This window comes from Sminthopsis crassicaudata, chromosome 6 (genome assembly GCF_048593235.1).
Source record: "Sminthopsis crassicaudata isolate SCR6 chromosome 6, ASM4859323v1, whole genome shotgun sequence".
NCBI classification, from domain to species: domain Eukaryota; kingdom Metazoa; phylum Chordata; class Mammalia; order Dasyuromorphia; family Dasyuridae; genus Sminthopsis; species Sminthopsis crassicaudata.
The window spans coordinates 96825036-96837789 of NC_133622.1; the positions used below are offsets into that span (position 1 = coordinate 96825036).

At 32.7% G+C, this 12754-nt stretch overlaps 1 long non-coding RNA gene across 1 annotated transcript in view; it reads left to right on the forward strand.

The window, feature by feature from the left end:
* Positions 1–11758, forward strand: part of LOC141545643 (uncharacterized) — a 68716-nt gene extending 56958 nt beyond the window's left edge. Inside the window, exons 4-5 of the long non-coding RNA XR_012483100.1 lie at positions 4903–4968; positions 11642–11758. This is a non-coding gene — a long non-coding RNA (uncharacterized LOC141545643). The remainder of the gene's footprint in view (positions 1–4902; positions 4969–11641) is intronic.
* The last annotated feature ends 996 nt before the right edge of the window (positions 11759–12754 follow it).

The window sequence follows — 12754 nt, forward strand, 5'->3', positions numbered from 1 at the left end:
TCTAGAATCTCAAGGGAAGAAAGGGAGAATCATACTTTCTGAACTTACATTATACTATGAAGAAGTAATCATCTGGCTAGAATGTACAGACATGGATCAGGGGAGATAGCAGTTAAGGAAGAATTAAATAAATGAAGTCAACTATTTTATATTTGAAAAACCCAGGAAATACACTATTTAAGGAATGATTAACACCACCCCCACCATCACCAACAACAACAAACTGCTGAGAAATCTGAAAAAATAGTTGGACTTAAGTGAAAAAGAGGTGGAAAGAAAGAAAGAGAGAAAGAGAAAGAGAGAGAGCGAGAAAGAGGAAGGGAGGAATGAAGGAAGGGAGGGAAAGGTGTATTTGTATTTGTATATACATATGTTTATAGGTGTATGTATAAATATATACATGCAAAATATGTATATGCATTTGTATATTGCATGTATTATGTACTGTATAAATAAAATTAGTCTATAATTATACATGTATCAATGATATTAATGTGTATACATGTGTCTGCATGTATACAATAATATACATGACTATGTGTGTATATGTATATATATAGAGATATGCAGACATTTCTTCATTTAAAGACAACTCATGATTAAAATATCCATATCATTTAGGTTTTAAATGCAGGTTATCTAGCATGGGCAAATTCACTTCAACAGCAACAATAAAAACTTATTAAAACACCCTTGTGAAAGGAATACATAGTTAATGTAAAGATACAAAAAACAAATTAAAGTAAGCTTGGCCTTAAGGAAATTACAGATTACTGTGAAATATAACATACAGAAAAGTAAGTCAATATAAAATAATTTAAAGAAGATGAGAAGAATACAAACTAAGGGAATTAAGATGAGCCTTGTTTAATAAGAAGTACTTGGCATATATGTATATATACTGTGTTTACTACATACATATATGTATACATTCATATACATGTAAGCATGCATATATGCATATGTACACATGTCAACATAGTATGACATATACACTCCCATATATAATCAATGTGTTGATTTATTTCATTGATTTGGGGGGGGGTTCTTTTTATTTTAAAAGATTTGTTATAGTTGGTGGATAAGAGGATGAGGATGATTTATTTGGAAATAATTGATGAAAAACAAAAAGCAAAGGTATCAATCAATAAAAAGAAATAACTTTAAAACAAAACTAAACTAAAAACTATATTCCCAGATAAGATAAAGACTAATCTTTCTTGTTCTTTATATGGGACCCATTTAATTTTTAGCATAAGGTATATGAATTATAAATGTTTAACCTATTCAATTCCATGTTATATATGAAAAACATGTATCCTACACTAATTTGGATCCATAGGTGAAGACTGTTAAATTGCCTATGTTTTAGATCAATGGTCCTCAAACTTTTAAAGTAGGAGGGCAGTTCACTGTCCCTCAGACTGTTGGAGGGCTGGACTATAGGAAAAACAAAAACTCACACTCCTCAGCCCATTTGCCATAACCCGGCGGGCCACATAAACGTCCTCAGCAGGCTGCATGTGGCCTACGGGCCATAGTTTAAGAACTCCTGTTTTAGATGATAACCCTAGTACAGAAAACAAGGAGAAAGTAGTAGATTTTGACAGAATCAGTACAATGCAATCTGTAATCAAATATTTCATCATTTATCTAAAGGGATCCCATTTTCAATTTGTACAGTATATCCTTCATGGCAATGGTGAACTTCTAAGTAGATTACAAGCCTGCTTGTTTTTGTTTCATTTGACATTAATCATCAATCATTGTAGACAGTTATATGTGCTTACAATTAATTGCATCAATCTGAGGTTTAAATATTGAATGGGAGAAATCTTGTTGAAGGTGACCCTTTAAATATTTTTATACTATGTTGAATCATTAAAAACTCAAAAGACAGTTAACACAAAATTTCATTCTCTACAAAATTCAGGAAATCAACTCACTATGAAGGTGTATTTGGCTATTGAGAAGCATTTGAAAACAAAAACAAAAAACTTTTGTGATTTTGATTTTTAAAAAAATCTAGGCTATTTGATATATACATGGATCATTCTCATAAATGTTTTAGAAAAATAATATGAAGTAATGGTTGCTGATATCTTATTATTATTTTATTATAGTTTTGTTTTAAATATTCTTTTCATGATCTTTTCCATAGTTATTAGAATAAAATGAAATTGTAAAAGTTAAAACATATAACTTCCTATCACGTTCCAGATGTTGATAAAGTTAATATAGATTATCTACATCTATGACATATATCTATGTAATATCTATATCTATTAAATAGATACTTATAGCTGCAACAACATTTCAGAAAGAAAAATCAGTCTTTGCCCTCCCCCTTAAGTGGCATTTCAATTCTTACCTCTGTGACTGTATAATTGATCCCCTGTTCTGGGATGCAGCTCCTCTGCACCTCTACCCCTTAATTTCTCTAGCTTCATTAAAAACATAATTCATGGATCTCTTAATAGACAAGACCAATCTTAATTCACAAGTTAATATTAATCTCTCTTTTTGTAACTATCAATTTATCTTTTTTCTTGGTTACATTTCAAAAATAATTTTTACAAGATTTTGTTGCAAAACTTTTCTAACTCCTTTTTTTCTTTTTTCTCCTTCCCTCTTCTGAATATAGTAGGCAGTTTTCTATAGTTTATATATGTGGTAACACGTAAAATATATTTCCATAATAGTCACAGTTGTCAAAGAAGAAACAGATAAAAAAGAATAAGAAAAAAAATCTGCTTCAATCTGTATATCAAGTACAACTTTTTTTTATCTGATTATGAATAGCATTTTCCTTCATAAGTACATTTTACTTGCCTTAACACATTGTGTGATTAAGAAAAGCTAAGTCTATCATTATGGTTCATGACACAGTGTTGTTGATACCATGCACAACTCTGGCTCTGCTCATTTTTCTTTGTATCAGTCTGAACAAGTATTTCCAGGTTTTTCTGAAATCAACTTATTCGTTATTTCTTATTGTCCAATATTATTCCATTACATTCAAATACCATAGCTTGTTCAACTATTTCCCAAATGACAAGCATCCCCCCATTTTCCAATATTTTGCCACCATAAAAAGAATAGTTACAAATAATTTCACATTTTACATATAGTGTAAGATGTTGCTCTATGTTTAGTTTGTGTCCTGTTATTTTCTAGTTTTCTCAGCAGTTTTTATCAAATAGGGAATTCTTATCCCCAAAATTGGCATCTTTGTTATTTTTGGTGTTGACTGCTGTGTCATGTGTAACAACTCTGTTCTACTGATCTGTCACTCTCACATTTCTCAGCTAATAGTAGTTTTGATGATTACTGTTTTATGATATAGTTTAATATCTGTTATTGTTTGTCAACTCCCTTTGCATTTTTTTCATTAATTCCATTGATATTCTTTATCTATTGTTCTTCCAGATGAATTTTATTTTTTTTCTAGTTCTATCAGATGTTTTTTGGTAGTTTGATGAGAATAACACTGAATAAGTAAATTAGTTTGGGCAAAATTGTAACTTTTATTATATTTGCTCAGACTATCTATGAGTAATTGAAATCTTCCAGTTATTTAGATCTGATTTTGTTTGATTTTTTTTTGTAACTTTTTGTTTTGTAATTTTGTTCATATAATTACATTGATTGTTTTGGAAAGTAGATTCTTCAGTATTTTATATTGTTTACATTTATTTTAAATGAAATTTATCTTTCTATATCTTTCTCCAGGGTTTATGGTCATATGGGGTTTATTTTATATCCCGCAACTTTGCTAAAGTTGCTAATTATTTCAAGTAGTTTTTTAGTTGGTCTTCTAGGGTTCTCTAAGAATACCATCATATCATCTGCAAATAGTGATAGATTTTCTTCCTCATTGCATAGTTCAATTCCTTCAATTTCTTTTTCTTCTTTACTGCAAAAATTAGTTTTTCTACTACTATATCAAATAATAGTGGTGATAAGGAACATTATTACTTTATCTCTGAACTCATTGGGAAGGCTTGTAGCTTATCCTTATCACTGGTAATGTTTGCTGATGGTTATAAGTAAATATTGCTTATCATTTTAAGGAACATTCCCTTTTTTCTTAGGAATAGGTGCTATATTTTGTCAACAGCTTTTTCAGCATATATTGAGGTAATCATATGATTTTGGTAGGGTTTTTTTTTTTTTTTTTTGATATGTTGGTGCTTTTCTAATATTGAACCAACTCTGCATTTTTGGTATAAATCCCATCTGGTTATAATGTATAATCTTTATGATATAATCCAATAATTGCCTTGTCATTTCTTCTAATACACCATCTAGTTATACATTCTGTCTTTGATTATTCCTTCTAGCTGTACTATTAGTAATACAATTATTAAGAACTACAAGTCTTATTTTACCAGGTAGCTATGTAAACAATTTAATTCTGTTGAATCCCTTGTTTTCTTTTCCCTTTTTTACCAGTTTATGGTTATCTTGGGTCTTGATTTTGGAGGTTAGTATTTTTTTTAATTTAGTTCTGGTCTTCTACTTATGAAAGCTTTAATTTCTTCCATTTTACTGAGTAACTTATTTTTCCCTTCAAGTATTAATCTTAATTTCATAGGGCCTGGTGATCCTTCATTGTATTCCTAGCTCTTTTGCCTTCAGGTCCTTTGTAATCTTCATTGTGTCTTCCTGATATTTGAATTGTTTCTTTTGGGTCACTTGTACTTTATTTTACTTAACCTGAAATTTCTGAAATTTGGCTATTATGCTTTGGAGGTTTTATTTTGGGATCTCTTTTCTGAGGTGATCAGTGAATTCTTTCAATGCCTATTTTGCCTTCTGGTTCCAGGATATCAGAGTAGTTTTTCTTGATAATTTTTTGGAAGATAATTCCCAGATACTCCTTTTGATTGTGTCTTTCAGATGATGCAATAATTTTGATAGTCTCTCCTGGATCTATTTTCGAGGTTAATTGTTTTTCCCCATGAGGTATGTTACTTTTTATTCCTTTTTTTTTTTTTTTTTTCATTCTTTTGAATTTGTTTGATTCTTGATGTGTTTCATAGAGTTAAGAGTTTCCACTTGCCCAATTCTAACTTTTATGGTGTTATTTCCCTCAATTTAATGTTTATATTTTCTTTTCTATTTGGCCAATTATATTCCTTAAGTAATTATTTTCTTCACTGGATTTTTGTATCTCTTTTTACATGTGAGTAATTCTGTTTTATAAGTAGTTTTCAAAGCTGTTAGCTCTTTTATTTTCATAATTCCCTTATATCAATATTATTTCTTTCCCCAATCTTTTAAAAATTAACATATTATTTTAAGTTCTTTTGATCCCCTCTATGAGATCTTTTTGGGCTTGAGGCCACTTTCTGTTTATTTTTTGGATTTACTCATAGGAGTTTTGACCTTATTGTCCTCTTCTGGGTTTGTGTCTTAGTCTTCCCTTTTTATTATAACTTTCTATCACCAGAGTAGTTTTGTTATTTTTATTTTTTGCCATCTCTCTTCCTTCTCTCTCCCTACTTCTTCCTCCCCCTCCTTCCATTTTTCTCTCTTTTGGATCTTTTTTTTTTCTTTCAAACTTGAATTCTGCTCCCCAAGTAGAAGGAGTACTGTCTCTTGTGCAGGCCTTATCTATTTTCATGATGCTTCAATGATTTGCCTTGAAGCCCATGGTACACTTTTCTGTCTTTTACTGGCTGAGGGGGTGGGCTAAAGAGCTGCTAACTTTGCTGGAAGCTCTAGGAATCTGACACCTTTTCTGGTGCTGAGCTGAGGGTGTCTGCTATGTGTTGAGGCCTGGTGGGGTATTTATATGCCTGAGTGCCCAGGGTTGTGTTGAAGCACATGGAATTCAGGCTACTGGGGGACACTTAGAACTACATCAGAGCACATGGTAATTACCCAAGCTAGCCTTTTTAGACCCCCTTGCTTTTTTCAAGAAATGTGGAGAAGCCCTGATGTGGCATTCATCTGCTCTAGCACCCTAGAGCTCAGGATCTCCTCCTAATTTGCTAAGAAGGTGTTCACTGCCAGTTCACTGAGGAGCTTTCTGTCTTGGATTGCAACCCTGTGCTCCTTCCTCAGGTGAGAAGGACTTCTCCTGCTGATCCTTCAATGTTCCTGGATTATGTTACTCTGCCTCATTCCTGGTTCTGTTGCTCTAGAACCTGTCTTAGGTTGCTATTTTATGATTACCCAGAAGTGAACATATGAGGGATACAATGAATTACTGTTTACTTTGCCATTTTGTCTTTCAGAAGTGGTCTACTTTTTCTCTTCTCTTTACATTACTTTCTATTGACTTAACTTTTTACATGTTATATCTCAAAGTGATATGTAATTTTCTTAAAGCCAACCTTACTTTGGTTTTGTTTTCTGTATCCCATCAATGATTGCATATTGCTTAATTGTGGTGGGTACTTTAATAAGGTTCAAAGTAGTTACTGAAATGAATTTTCCCACATTAGATAGATAGCTAACTTGTCCTTAAACCCTAAATTATATGAATAGTTCAATTACAGATTGGGTTTGAATGAAGACATAAAAACACATCCTGAAAATAGCATTTTTAGAAATATTAAGCTTGGAATCACCATCCATTCATAAGTATAGAAATATGGTATACATGTTATAAATAACAGAACTTTAAAAAGGGTTCATGAATTTTCAGGTTATTTTTGTTGTACCATATTGGTACATTTGTATACTAACCCTAACCCTCCCAAATTTTTTCATGTGTCTGAGAGAAAAGTTTCTGACTTCCAACCTGAGGAAGCCACATTTTTTGGGAGGGACAGATGTTCCTTTTGTTTCTCAGCTTCTCTTGGATGATGCTAGAAATAATAGCTGATCTCGAAGTCTGTTCTTTAATGATATCAGCTGGCACACATACCCCTTTTGTAGCATGTAACTGTCTTGCTATCTTCTAACTATTGATGTTCTCTGTTATTTATGATTCCTAAACTACATTCAACTGTCAGCTTTTGGACAGATCCAAAATGTATCTGTAGATACATCCATCCATCCATCCATAAATGTGTGTATACATATGTGTATACACATGTATACATATATATAACCATACATATATGTGTATATATACATACATGTGCATATATACAGATGTATACACATATATGTGTGTATATATATATGTACATATGTATACACACATATAATTTCCTTTCTGAGTCTCCAATTTATTGGCTTACATTTGTCAATGACCCCACATCTACTAAGCAAATATCCAGTGCCACAAATGGCTTTATAACCAGGTGTGAAAGGTCAAAAAATGTTTATTGCATTAAAAAAAAATAAGTCAATTTTAGAATTTTGGGCATGCATAGTAGAATGTTTTGCCCATATTTATATAATTCAAAATGAGGATTCTTTCTGAAGGCAACTGCTGTCAAGCGTAGATATTACCACCACTACTTAAGGGTGAGTGAATGTCTTCTAGAACAACTGTAAGAACATAAAGATCAGTGAACTAATCTAGGATTTCAACTACTTTGAAAAAATTGTGCAATATTAAAACAAAATGATTAGATATTGATGAGAATACAAACAGCTCTTGCTACTATTTCCTACAAGGAAATCGTAGACACATTGAAAACAGACTTTCCAAACAGCAAAAGCTCTAGTATGATCAAATCTCTCTATCAATTTAATAACTTTCAAGGTATTTAATTAAACTATTGTTCCCTCACCCCAAGTATGAATACCAACACATCACTCCCACACACAAACAATATGCACAAATTGCCTGAAGGTAACATCATCATGTATCAGAGCTAGACTTCTAAAGAAATTCAAAACACTCTTCCAGGAAATATTCACCTGTATATTTGAACAAATGATAGATCATTGATTGAGTGATGGAAGAATGATGGGATCATAGATTTAGAAACAGATAACCCCATAAATAGAATATTGGGTCTGGAGTCAGGGGCACCTGAGTTTAAATCCCACCTCAGACTTATATTACCTATGTGATCCTGAGAAAGCCACTTAACCTTGATCTGCCTCAATTTATTGAAATATATAATGGGGATCCTAATAGCATCTACCTTAAGCTATTAATTTGAGGAGGAAATGAAATTTTTGTCAAGTATTTAGCACATTGCCTGACACAAAGTAGGCACTGTAAAAATGTTTTTGCCCTTCATTTCCTAGATTTAGAAGGGGAGGAAACCTTAAAAATCATTTACTTTAATTCCACCATTACATAAATGAGAAAACATACCCAATGTTAATGAATTTGTCAAAATTCATACAGGTAGTAAGTAACAGAAATATTATGTAAACCTAACTCCTTTACCTCTATTCAATATTTTTTAACATTTCACATAGAAGCTAAAGTCCATGTTTTCTTTTGTTTAACTTAATTTTATGACAATTTAAAGTTGACTTATTAAATGTATAAATCATCAAATTCCAATCTGAATTGTTGTAGAGATTTTCCTCAAAATAGATTTTTTTCTAAAGCCCCAATCATCCCAACCTCTATGTTACACAAACAGAAACAGACATATGTCCACACCCCCACACACACACACACACATCCTTTAGAATATCTGGGATATTTTGGCATTTTTTAATACTTAAAATGATTTTAATGATCAGCATAATGGTTATCTTGCTTTTCCTCCTATCTTAATCTAAGATAGGTAAAAAGATAATAACATTTCAAAAGCATTGAGTTAAATCAGTAGAATTGTACCAAGGACTTTCTGTTAAGTACTACTCTCTACAAGGCCATTCTGAAAGAATAGATAGCAATTGGAATGAGGTGTATGATTCAGTGAAGTGGGCAAAGATATATTGGAAACAAAAAAGAGTGCCCACTGACATAACCTTCACTTGAAATTTTAATAGCAGCTGTGCCAAATCAGTTCTACTTAGAACTTTAAAGTATACTTACATTCTGTATATCTAAAAACCAAATATAAAAGTGAATGAATAAATTACTGATGAATATGTAAATCAAGAACTTGCATATATAAAAACGTGTTCATTATCATAATATTGAAAAAAATGATCTGAGATTAGGTGGTCTTTAATCAATCTATTCCAAGACCTTTGGCTCCCACTGATTGAGGAAAAAATGTTTTTATACCTATTGAAATAAATAAAATATTAAGATAAATAAAATAATGTGGTAGAATTCCATGCTAAACAATTCCAAAATTGGGAAAATCTTATGGTTGGCTAAGAGTCAGTCGCAATATTTTGTCCACAGGCTTTTAACAGAATATTAGCTAGAGATCCTCAAATATAGACCATCAAGTGCAGGTCATGTCAGCAGGAGTGTTTCAAAAGTCATAAGATCTCACAAATAATATCTCATGGTTTTATACACCTTGAAATACCCTAGTGCTTAACTAACAGTTTCCTAAAGTCCAAAATCTTATAATTTTGAAGTAAAAATTACTAGGAAGTGACAGTGATTCACAAGGAATAGAGAAGCAAATGAACTTTATTATAAGGATTATACTTTGAGTGGGGGGTAGTTAAGCAATTATATTTTTATTACATTCTTCTAACAAACATAGTATGAATTTAGATAATAAATCACATACAATGAATATAATTATCAAAACATTGTAGAATAATCAATCATAACTCTTATCCTAATAGCATTAGCTTACAGAATTAATTCGAACTTAATCCTTTTCTTTTTAATTCATTGATACAATCACTGATACTCATAAAATCTCAACAAACTGAATCAATGCTAATTAAAATGAGTAGGATATCAAAATTATCTTCATATTATGGATAGATAATATATAGACTTAGATCTTTCTATATTTGATTAATTAAATATGTTTGATTTACTTTGTTTTGTTATGCAATTTATTTTATGCCTTCAAAAAACATTATTCTGGAAAGAGGTCTGCACATTTTGCAAGATCACCACAGTACTTCACTAAAAAAAAAAAAAAAAAATAGTTAAGAATACTTCCTCCAGATCTCATTAAATTCAACTTTGTCTACTTACAAGAAAATATGAACAAACTGAGTCTCAAAGAGACTTTCTCAAAATGTCTCCCATCACAAAAATCCAAATTCCATAAACCTGAATCTCAAATTTAGACCCTGATTTCAGTAGTAGATATGATCTCTGTTTTACTTTTGACCAGAACAACTGCATGACTTTAGTTGTAATCAGTTGGGTCACGTACTAAAACATCATAAAACATTCATAACTGCTAATGGATGGAAGCTTTTTGGCAAATTCAAGAAGTTTACCTTAGAAACAGTGATATAAAACAGGAAGTGATAAGTCCAGTATCAATAATTTTATTCCATGCAGCTCTATTTGATGAAGCATGCAGTCATGAACTCAAAAGTTATTAGCAAAATATGATTTCCATTGTCTGGGGAAAAAAAAAAAAAACTACTTGAAGAGCTGTGGGATTCACTAGAGTCCTATGAGCAGAAATATAGAATGTTAGCTGGATGATAACTAAATATTATAAATATGAGAGAGAGAGAGAGAGAGAGAGAGAGAGAGAGAGAGAGAGAGAGAGAGAGAGAGAGACAGAGAGAGAGACAGACAGACAGAGGGGGGAAGGGAAATACTGGGACATAAGAAAATATGAAATAAATCATGAAATTGAATAAAATCAATGGAGTTTTAGAGAGAGAGTCTGAAGAACACTGAGCTCAAATATCAGATTGTATTGGGGAAACTTTTCTCACATTCAAAATTATACTTATAGAGGCATTATTGCTATTCTATTGGTTTAATAAAATCATATCCTCCAGAGGAGGAGGATTTGTACTCTATAACTTTAATACATAATTGGAGATTGATCTGAGAATCCAGAACATTTGCACTTTTAGTACAATTATTTACCTTCCATTTTCATTGTTTTATAATTTTCCAAATAATATTTTATCTTTTCTATCATTATTTTTGATAATATATTCCATCTTGTCAAAAAATTACATTACATAAGAAAGGTCTCCTGCCTAATGATGGAATTTCCTATCACTTGTAAACAGAAAACAATCTTTCCGCTTTACATGAAATAATATTTCAAATCTCTCATAAATAGGAACTAAAGGAAGCCATAAAAGATAAACAATAATTTTCTTTCTCCACCCCACTTTTATGGGCCATCAAACTCTATTCTCACGCTGATGTTCCCACACACATTATCTTTCTGGATTTTTCTTACCATTAAAAGACATGTAAATGCTGTAATAAATTTTCAAGTCTTTTATTTTCCCAAGAAAAAAATCGTTTTTTATAGCACATTCCCTTTTTATTCCATCAGATGCAATAATGTAATTATGTCTGTTCATTGTATGTATCAGAAGGGTTTTCACTCATTTTCATTCATACTGGGTACTGTTCTTGAACAGGCCCACATATGAGAGAAGTGATACCATGACATTCAAGTGAATTGAATTTAAGTGAAGGAGAGCCATGTAGGTCTAATGACAAAATATAGATCAGCATGAGTAGAGATGATACTGGAACTTTTTAACTCAAGGTCTATAACAGGTCTCAGTTTGACTGTGGTAATGCCCAATCAGTGATTAAAGCTGGGTTGCTGTTAGTCCTTCATTTTCAGAGAGGTCCATGGCCTCAAGCTGACTCATATTGAGTAGGAATTGAATCAATTTTCTGTTTTTTCAGAAGTCAGCCTAAAAGAATTCAAATGTTTCAAGTTGAGAAGCTGGTTTAACATGAAAGGCTACATCAAGAAAACCATTTTTGTTGGTTTCATTGTATGTCTGTGTGCTTAAATAATAAAGGGACAGTCATTTCAAAAAACATTCTTTAATGAATTAAATTCACTCCAACAAAATGTTTCTGCATAGCTCTCTGCATTATTAATAGAAATTTTCGGGAGATGGAGCCAAGATGGCAGAGAAGATACACACGATTTTGTGAGCTCCCTTCTTCCCTCAATACCAATTAGTTAAATCAGCCTCAAAAATAATGCTGGACTGATAGAAATCACAAGGACTGGAAGCACGACTTACCAGCTGAAGAGAATCTGGAGTTTCAACAGAAAAGGTCAGTCCCCAGGGGAGGAAAAAAAAAAAAGAGGCCAGTACAGACGGTTGGGTGCTGGCACATTGCTCTGATTGCACTGGGGAGAACTCTGAGATCAGAGAAGCCACTGAGATAGAAGAATATGGCACAGGCTGATAGCTCTTCTCTGCTTATAAAACAGCAGTTCAGAAGAGAAATCAAGCCATTTTAAAATATAAAGCCAGATACTAGAATCACCCCAATCTGGAAGTGACCAAACAGATCTCGGCACTGAGGTGAAGCCTCCAGCTGCGGTCCGGGACTTCACCTTGGGGTAGTTAAGAGCTTGAAAAGCGGGGACACAGCCCAAGTCAACACATAGTGCCTGGCTTGGCTAGAGGCAGTGGAATTCAGCCACAAAAGTCCCAGAAAAGAGGATCCTTTGAAATAGGGACCGCAGTTTCTGGGCAGACACTTCCAGTTTGAGTGCAGGGGCTTTTCACATCAGCTGGTGACATCCACACCCCACGGGACACATTGGCTGGGCTTTGTGTCGCCTTTACTGTTTGGTCTTAAAGCTCAGGGAAGTCACTAGGACACAAAGCGCCCTCAAAGCACAGCCATGCTAATCACCTCTGAGGCATTTCCAGGGAAGGGGAGGGGAACTCTCTCCCAGAGCTGTCTCTTAGCTCAGGCACAGGAGCCTCTGCATCCATCCGGTCTGGGAGGAAGCTGGTAAATAAATAAATAAATAAATTATTTCCTACCCCA